This window comes from Triticum dicoccoides, chromosome 6A (assembly GCF_002162155.2).
Source record: "Triticum dicoccoides isolate Atlit2015 ecotype Zavitan chromosome 6A, WEW_v2.0, whole genome shotgun sequence".
Lineage (NCBI taxonomy): Eukaryota > Viridiplantae > Streptophyta > Magnoliopsida > Poales > Poaceae > Triticum > Triticum dicoccoides.
Genome location: NC_041390.1, coordinates 338,896,594 through 338,904,552, shown reverse-complemented (window position 1 = coordinate 338,904,552; position 7,959 = coordinate 338,896,594).

The window sequence follows — 7,959 nt, the reverse complement described above, 5'->3', positions numbered from 1 at the left end:
AAGTAAACCTCGTTCGGGCGTTTCCGAGGGGTCCGTTGAAGGACGACAGTAGGTTCATCTTCAATCCCAACTTCACGGCGGATTTCATGTTGCTGCTTTTTCAAATGAAAGTTGGGATCCAAGTGAGCTAAGGGGTTAGAAAACCTTACTTTACGGATCACTCGTCGAACTTTGTGTCTTGGTAAGGGCTCTGAGTCGGAGGAAATGATAGTTACCTCTGCTTCCCTGGCCTGACTGGCCCTAGTGTCATCCTGGTAAGGATCAGTGTCAATAAGATTGTTAAAAAATTGGCCAAGGGAATCAAGGGCTACCTCCGATTCAGATGTATCATCAAGTTTCATTAAATATTCAGTAGTGGTCTTCTTCTTCTTCTTCGATCTCCGGGTCGATTTCTTGGCATTCATGGCGGGGAGTTTTGCCTTCTTGGCAGCTTCGTGATCATATTTCACTCTCCAAAAGTCAGAATTGGCCTACAAAGACAAGAGGAAGGATCAGTGATAAACAATATGGCTGGACAAAATACAAAGGAAAAAAGAATCAGAATATCCTTACTTCTGGTACCGGGTTAAGTTTATAGAAGGGATTTAACCCAATAGCACTGCAATCTTCATACTTCGCATTCACCGGAAGGTTTGACATTGAGACAATGTCCTCCTCGGTTAGTTGAACCGGGGAATGACGGAGAGAGTCATCCGGGTCTCCACCGTATTCGTACATCAATTTTGAATGATGGCTTAATGGGATAATCCGTCATGAGATCCAGCAGCGGGTTAGATCGACTCCGGTTAAACCGTTCCCCAACAAACCGTTGATTCTTCTAATAGATGGAAGCAGCTTCTTGCGTTCATCAACGGTAAGTTTATCTGGCAGTGCGAACTTGGAGTCAAGACGACCGGGGCAGTAACCCGGCAGTGGCTTCTCGTTGGTGGGTGAGATGTCCTGACAATAAAACCAAGTTTGATTCCAGTCTTTTGGGTGACTTGATAAAACTATGAGAGGGAAGACAGCACCCTCCCGACGCTGAATTGAGATGCCTCCAAGCTCTAAACTAAGGCTGTTGGTGCACTCGTTCTGCCGGTTCAGATAGAACTATTCTCTAAATAGCTCCACAGTTGGCTCTTGCTGAAGATATACCTCATAGAGCACTTGGAAGTTACAAATATTGGATATGGAATTAGGCCCAATATCCTAAGGATGGAGTTTCAAAAAGTGAAGACCTTCTCTGAAAAACTTTGAACCGGGCGGTGAGAAGCCACGGTTCATGTGGTCAGTAAAGACGATCACTTCGCCGTCTTTTGGATTGGGTCGTTCTTCTTCCGGGCCAGGAGCACGATAAGACATGATGTTTTTTGAGGGAAGAAACCCAATGAGGAAGAACTCTTTTAAGCGATCCTCAGTTATGGTTGAGGGGACCCAATTGCAGATGGTGGGTGTCTTTGACGGCATGACATGCAAGGGACTGAAAAAAGGAAAAAACAACATGCCGGTTCAGTTTACGGCAAAATTAACAGTTAAAGATTGAAGATGTAAAACAAGTAACGAGGGCTTAACTAAGGGCTAATTATATATAAGGAAAATAAAGCTGGAGTGGTAAGCCGCCATGACTATAGATTTTCTCAGAAAGCAGATTCAGCTAAGTGTTGGCATAAACAAGTTTCACCAAGCTATCATTATAATTTTGGATCAAATGGTTGTCCCAAGAATAAAATTTTCTAGACCTAAAAATCCAGTACAGATCAGTTCGTCAGGTATAACAAAGCATCTATACAGGAAAAAGGGATCTACTGCTATCAAAAATGAATGCAAAACAACTACCGCGCGAGTTACATCTCCTTTTTGGATCAAGAGAGGCCACGGAGGAAGAACTACCAAGAAAGTTCATGAGGAACAGAGAAGAACAACGATGAACCCGCAAGCCCTAATGCAGATCTAAAATGTTTGAGAAAGCAAGACTTACGGATGCGGATTTGCTTCGGAGGGTCGTCGACGTTTATCTGGACAATGCAGGGTGATGCAGCGGCCAAAGCCCGAGGACGATGATGAGCGTTGCGGCGGCGGCGGAGCTCGAGCAGCAGCGGAGACTGCGAGAGGAAGCAGATGAAGAAGAGGGGAGTATGAGAAAAACCGGCCGCATGCCTATTTATAAGGGAACATGCGAACAGACGGGCGCGAAAATCAAGGGAGAACCAAATATTGGTTATCCAGCCATATAGACGCCTCGATTCTCGGGAAGCATTAAAGATAAAAGATCCATTGGAAGATGATGTCATGAAAGTTTTTTGTGTTTTCAAAAGATGACGTCACGGAGGGTTACAGAAGTTTTTAGACAGAGGATGGATTTCATCTAAGTATTGAAGATTGACAAAGAACAAAGTTCAAAGTCAACCTGGGGCCTAATGTTGGGGATATTACTACCAATATGACCCGCCCAGGAGGGGCCGGGTCAACCCTAATGGCGGGTTACATAAGAAGCCCAATATACATTCAAGATGATAGTTTATTAAACATATAGAAGGCCCAAAGGCCTGGGGCCGGCTTAAGGCCCGATAGTGTAAACCGTTGTATGTAAGGAAAGACTTGTAAAGAAAGGCATGTAAAGGAAGTCACCGAGCCGGACATGGTTATGAGCCGGCCGGGACTCTGTAGGACACTAAGCATCAACCCATGTATATAAGGGGACGACCCGGTGGTGGCTTAGGTCAAGAAACAACCAAATCAATAACCAAGCCGGCGAATTGAGCCCCTTGGAGATCAAAACTTCAGCAATACCAAGCCCAACTAGACGTAGGCTTTTACCTTCATTGTAAGGGGCCGAACTAGTATAAAAACTCTCTCGTGTGTCCCTTGTCCCGATTAACCCCTTTAAGCTTCCTAGTGCCATGGCCCTACGACTAAGTCCTTGCTCTAGGACATCTGCCGTGTCAACTCCACGACACATACCTCCCGATCCGACTCTCACACACACGTGCATAGACTGACAGACATCCCCACCCTCTCTTATTGATATTGCACTTGTACCCTCCGTTCGTCTTGCAGGCCTCTCCCACCATTTGTGAGACGCCACTCCACCACCAACCCTCCGACACTCTACCTTTGTCTTTCTCCCAACCTTATTCCTCTGGTACACATATCCATGGATGTTTATCGATCTCCCTTTATACATAGCTAGGTCTCTCTCCTTCTCCACACATATACTAGTCGATCTACCTCTCTATAGTTAGGTCTCTACCCCCTCCCCCAATGATAGTCGAACGTTGTAGGTAGGTATCCATGCCACACAGAAAAGCTGCACCTCAGCCCTCTCAAATTCCAGTAGGTCAGCCGCCCTGTATATTTGACGTGGGCAAACAAAAATTCGATGGCACTCTTTATCGATCCTGCAGCCACACACTTCATCCCTGTTTTTGATTCTATCGATATCTCACGCCGATGACACCTCCACTCTTCCTCTATATATGATATATCCATGACTCTGTTTCACACACATTGCATATATTACATTTTCGGTTTGAGATATCATCGACACATTGCCTTGGTTTCACGCAAACCATCTGTCTAACGCCCACCCACGTACGTACCTGCACCTAAAGAAGAGGTGCACGCAGGACGCACATCCTCGAGTCTCGTTCTCGGCCACACCCGCGCGGGTACACGGTGGTGTTTGTTTCTGTACGAAAGGGGGGGACAAACAACAAGAACAAATCTCAGGGGAAAGGCAAGTTTGATGCAAAGAACAAGCCGTCACATTGTACCAACTTCAAGATGAATTCTCATAAGGGAAGGGATACAAACCTCAATTTTGGTAGCACCGCACAAAACTTATATGGCTGCATCTACCTGCTGTCAGCTAACCTCATGGTGCTCCAAATATTACCACATATGTAGCCCCCAAGTGTTGGGTTCTCATGCTTGCAGCAACCTTGGACTTGAAATTGCTTTATGCTCATAAAAACTTCAACCAGTGTAATCCCCAAGGGCCGGGTCATTATGCAATAATGAGCAGGGACTTTACAGATATGATCATGTAAATTTGAGCAGCAACGTGTAGCCCCCAAGGGCCGGCTCATTATGATGTGATGAGTCGGGTCTTCAATAAGGCCAATAAAAATGACTTTGCATTAGTCCCCAAGAGTCATGGTCATGCATATTTGATGTAATCTCAACTTGAATAATGTAGCCCCCAATTGTCGGGTCGTAAGCCTGCAGCGACTCGGGACTATTTCCTCCATTGTAAAATAAATCATGCCCATTGATAAAATAATAGCCATTGCGCTGAAGCGACTTTGAAAATCTCCATCATAATACTGACCATAATAAAAATCCAGCCATGTTGGCTTTTAAAGAATTGAATAATATAATCTGGTTTGGAAAACCGGTTCCTGTGATATTGAATCGTACTACCGGTTTAGGATACGTGTGCAGTAAGGGTTATAACCCAATCTTTAGAAGCCACTCACTTCCAAATGTATGATGTTTGTCATATGTTGGCGAATTATCGTCCAAAACCAAGCCGGGTTAAATTTAAACCACACTTATACTTAGATATGAACAAAAAAGATTGTTTTCAGAAAACTTAAGCCAAATAGAAAGAAAAATCGAGGCTTCTGATTCGAATATGACCAGTAAACCGTTCCAAAGGGGTTAAGCTAGGATTCGAATACGATCATGTAGCCCCCAGTGGCTTTGGTGTTGCGCTGATCAAGAGGGTACCGACAGCTATGTTCTCTTTGGTTCGAATATGACCTATGTTTGAACAGGAAGCCCCCAAATGACCTTGAGAGTTTTCTAACGACTCTGATTCAAATACAATCAAAGTTGGACCCAAAAGGGGTTAAGCTATGATTCTAATACAATCAAGAAGCCCCCTGATGGGTTTGGCATTGTGCCGATCAAGAGGGTACCGACAGCTCTGTTCTCTTTGGTTCGAATACGACCTATGTTTGAACAGGAATCCCCCTAGTGATCATTAGGTTTAACGGCTAGATTCTAATACGATCATGAGCCAGACCAAGAGGGTTAAGCTAAATTTGAATACAATCAGCCCCTAATGGTCTTTTGAAGCAGGGTACCTTTGTTTGAGTTGTGCGTTGCAACAGACTCTCTTTAGTCCCTTTAATTTTTCCTGAGAACTCGAGCTTTGCGAGAGAGAAATTATTCTTGAACCGGAAATTCTTAAACCGGATATTGAGAGCTTCAAAGCTTTGCGAGAGACAAATTTACCTTGAGCCGGATTTTGAACCGGATTTGAGAGCTTCAAAGCTTTGTGGTAGATAAATTTACCTTGAACCGGATTGTAAACCGGAAGCATCATTGCGAGCCAAAATATTTCTGACAGCCTTTTAAATTTTCATCAATATAGCAGTAGCCTCCGGGACCGAGTCATGTCATCGTAACCCCCAAGTCTTAAGAGTCTGGAGGAGTTGGCTTGAGACTCTCCGTGCTTGACCATGATATAACCAGTGGATTGCTGGAATATGTTGAATCTCGGTGGGTTATAATTGACCTTGCCCATTGATTCATCCGGTGTAGGCAAGAGCCATAGCTTGATAGCCTCTTTTGTAATGATGAATTGTTCTGCATAAGAAATTACACAAGCAAGAGTAATTGTTCTCGAAGAAAATGCATCAATAAGAATTGATTGGACAACATTCAACTGATTTGTCTTGGACGAAAAAATGAGTCGTATATAACGTCCACAGATCACCTCCAGTAACTTCAACTATTTTTGCCACTCTCTTATGGCTGCGGTGGAGGTGTCGGCTTAAAGCGCAGCATGGAGTGGCTCAGGATTAATCCTCCGGGTCATGTTGACCCCCCCTTTTTTAGCATCTAACCACTGACTTTTTTATCCAAATAGGCAAACATCCACAGCAGCCGAACAATATAAACCGGCCAGGCGTAGGGGACCTCAGGCGGGGGCGGGTCAGGTAGGCGCGGCGGCTCTGGTCGAGCTCAGATGAGCTTGGGCGGGAGTAACCCGGTGGATGCAAGGCCAAGTCCCTGGTGGTGGCGAAGGACAGCAGGGCCGGCGATGTGGAGACGAGTGGCTTAGAGCGGAGCGGAGGTGGCCACGGCCGCAGGCAGGGCCACTTGGCAACTCACGGTGCTGGTAGCTTTAGGAACGGGGAAGGCTTGATTCCAGGTCGTGACCCAGGAAAGGCGATGCAGAGGCGGCTCTCACCGAGATGCGGAGGCGGCAGTGCTGATTCAAAACTCGACAGTGGAGGCGGGTTTACAAGAGGCGTGGCAAACCACGACGATAGTTTAATAATGGTTGACGGCTTGCAGGCCGCAACGGGTGAGGCGGCCCGTGGCGTCTTGCAAAAGGAAGCGGGCATGGAGACCCGGCAAGGCAGAGCCGATGAGCGAGCAAAGCAGACCGGATAAGGTGCAATGCGTAGGTGACGGCAGTTAATGGTCACAGACATAGAGGCGACCCGCGATTCAATGGGGCGGCTTGAGCAGACTAGCGCCGGGGTCGTCTCAACATGGCATGCTTGGCGTGAGGTCAAGATGGGGCCTGGTTGGTGAAGGCGGCTCGCGGCGCAATGGCGGAGACTGCATGGCCGGCTTAGCACTGCACAATCGCTTCCACGGAGAGACACCAGCAGCAGAAAGGCAGCAAGCAAGCCACAGTGGATGCCGCAGCAGCAGCTCATGGTGGCGGGTCGCTCCAAGGTGTCAACAGGCCGGCTCTCCAGTGGAGACGACGGCGGTTTAACGGTGCAGTACCAGGGGTGACCACGGCGAGACGGGCAGCGACTCAGAGGGAAGTGGCTCGGCGATGGAGAAATCGAAGCAGCGAGGTGGCTCTTGCGATAGAGGCAGGCGGGACTGTCGAACCAGCGCAGGAGACGTTGGAACAGGCTCGAGCGGCGAGCCAGTCCAGGTACGCGGTCAGATGAGGGCACGTGGCCGGCAGCTCAGTAGGGCCGGCTTGAAGTGGCTTGACCCTGGATCCATGGACGGCGACGGGCCCGGACACACGGCCGGGTGGTCGGGGCGCGCAAGAAGGGCTAGCGGCCGGAGTAGCATCACTTGGGCGGTGCATCAACATGGAAGCGACAACAGACGCGCACACCCCGGCGAATCTGCGTAACGGCGACTCAGGCAGGCTCGACGCGTGAGAGCGCTCCGGCAGCTCAACAATAGCATGTGGCGAAAACTGGGGCGGCTCGTGGCAGCGGCAAGCCACCGGTGGCCCTTGAATCTTGACATAGGGGTTGAAGCGGAGGTATCTTGGCATGCCAGCAAGCCCGTTGTGAGATGAAGCGGAGACCGGAGGAGTATTGTGCTGATAATAATCCCTCGATTGGAGGCACCCGGTGGAGATGAACAACAGGTGGTGGCTTGCAGGCGAAGTCGTTGTAGCAGAGGCAATCCACTAACAGCAGCGAATCCAACGATACAGATGCAGAGTCGTCTGCAGCGGCTCGTGGTGGCGGCGGGTCAGCAAGGGTGGTTCACTGTGGAGGCGATGGCAGCTGAGCTGGCGGCGGGCGGGTGTTGGTGTGGTTTGGAGAGGTCACCGGGTCAGTACGATTGCAGAGGAGCACCGGTGATGTGAGGCGATTGACCTGGCTTGCGGGACGACGACTGAAGCATCAGGTCCGTTCACCAGCAGGTAAAGGCTCGCAGGTGGAGCAGAGTAGTAGCATGAGGCTCAACCAACAACGCGACAGAGGAGCAGCGACGACTCATGCGATGGTGGCTTGGCTACGCGACGCACGGAGGTCTCAAGGCGGGGCGAGTTCGCGATGGCTCGATGCAAATGTAACACCCTGGATATGATTTACCTAATATGTAATCCAACTATTGCCGTTTCCAGCGTTAAGTTATTTTATTTTCTCGGGTTCGGGTTTTTGTCTCCGTGGGTTGTTGTCGTGGTCATGCATCTCATATCATTTCATCATGCGCATTGCATTTGCATACGTGTTCATCTCATGCGTCCGAGCATTT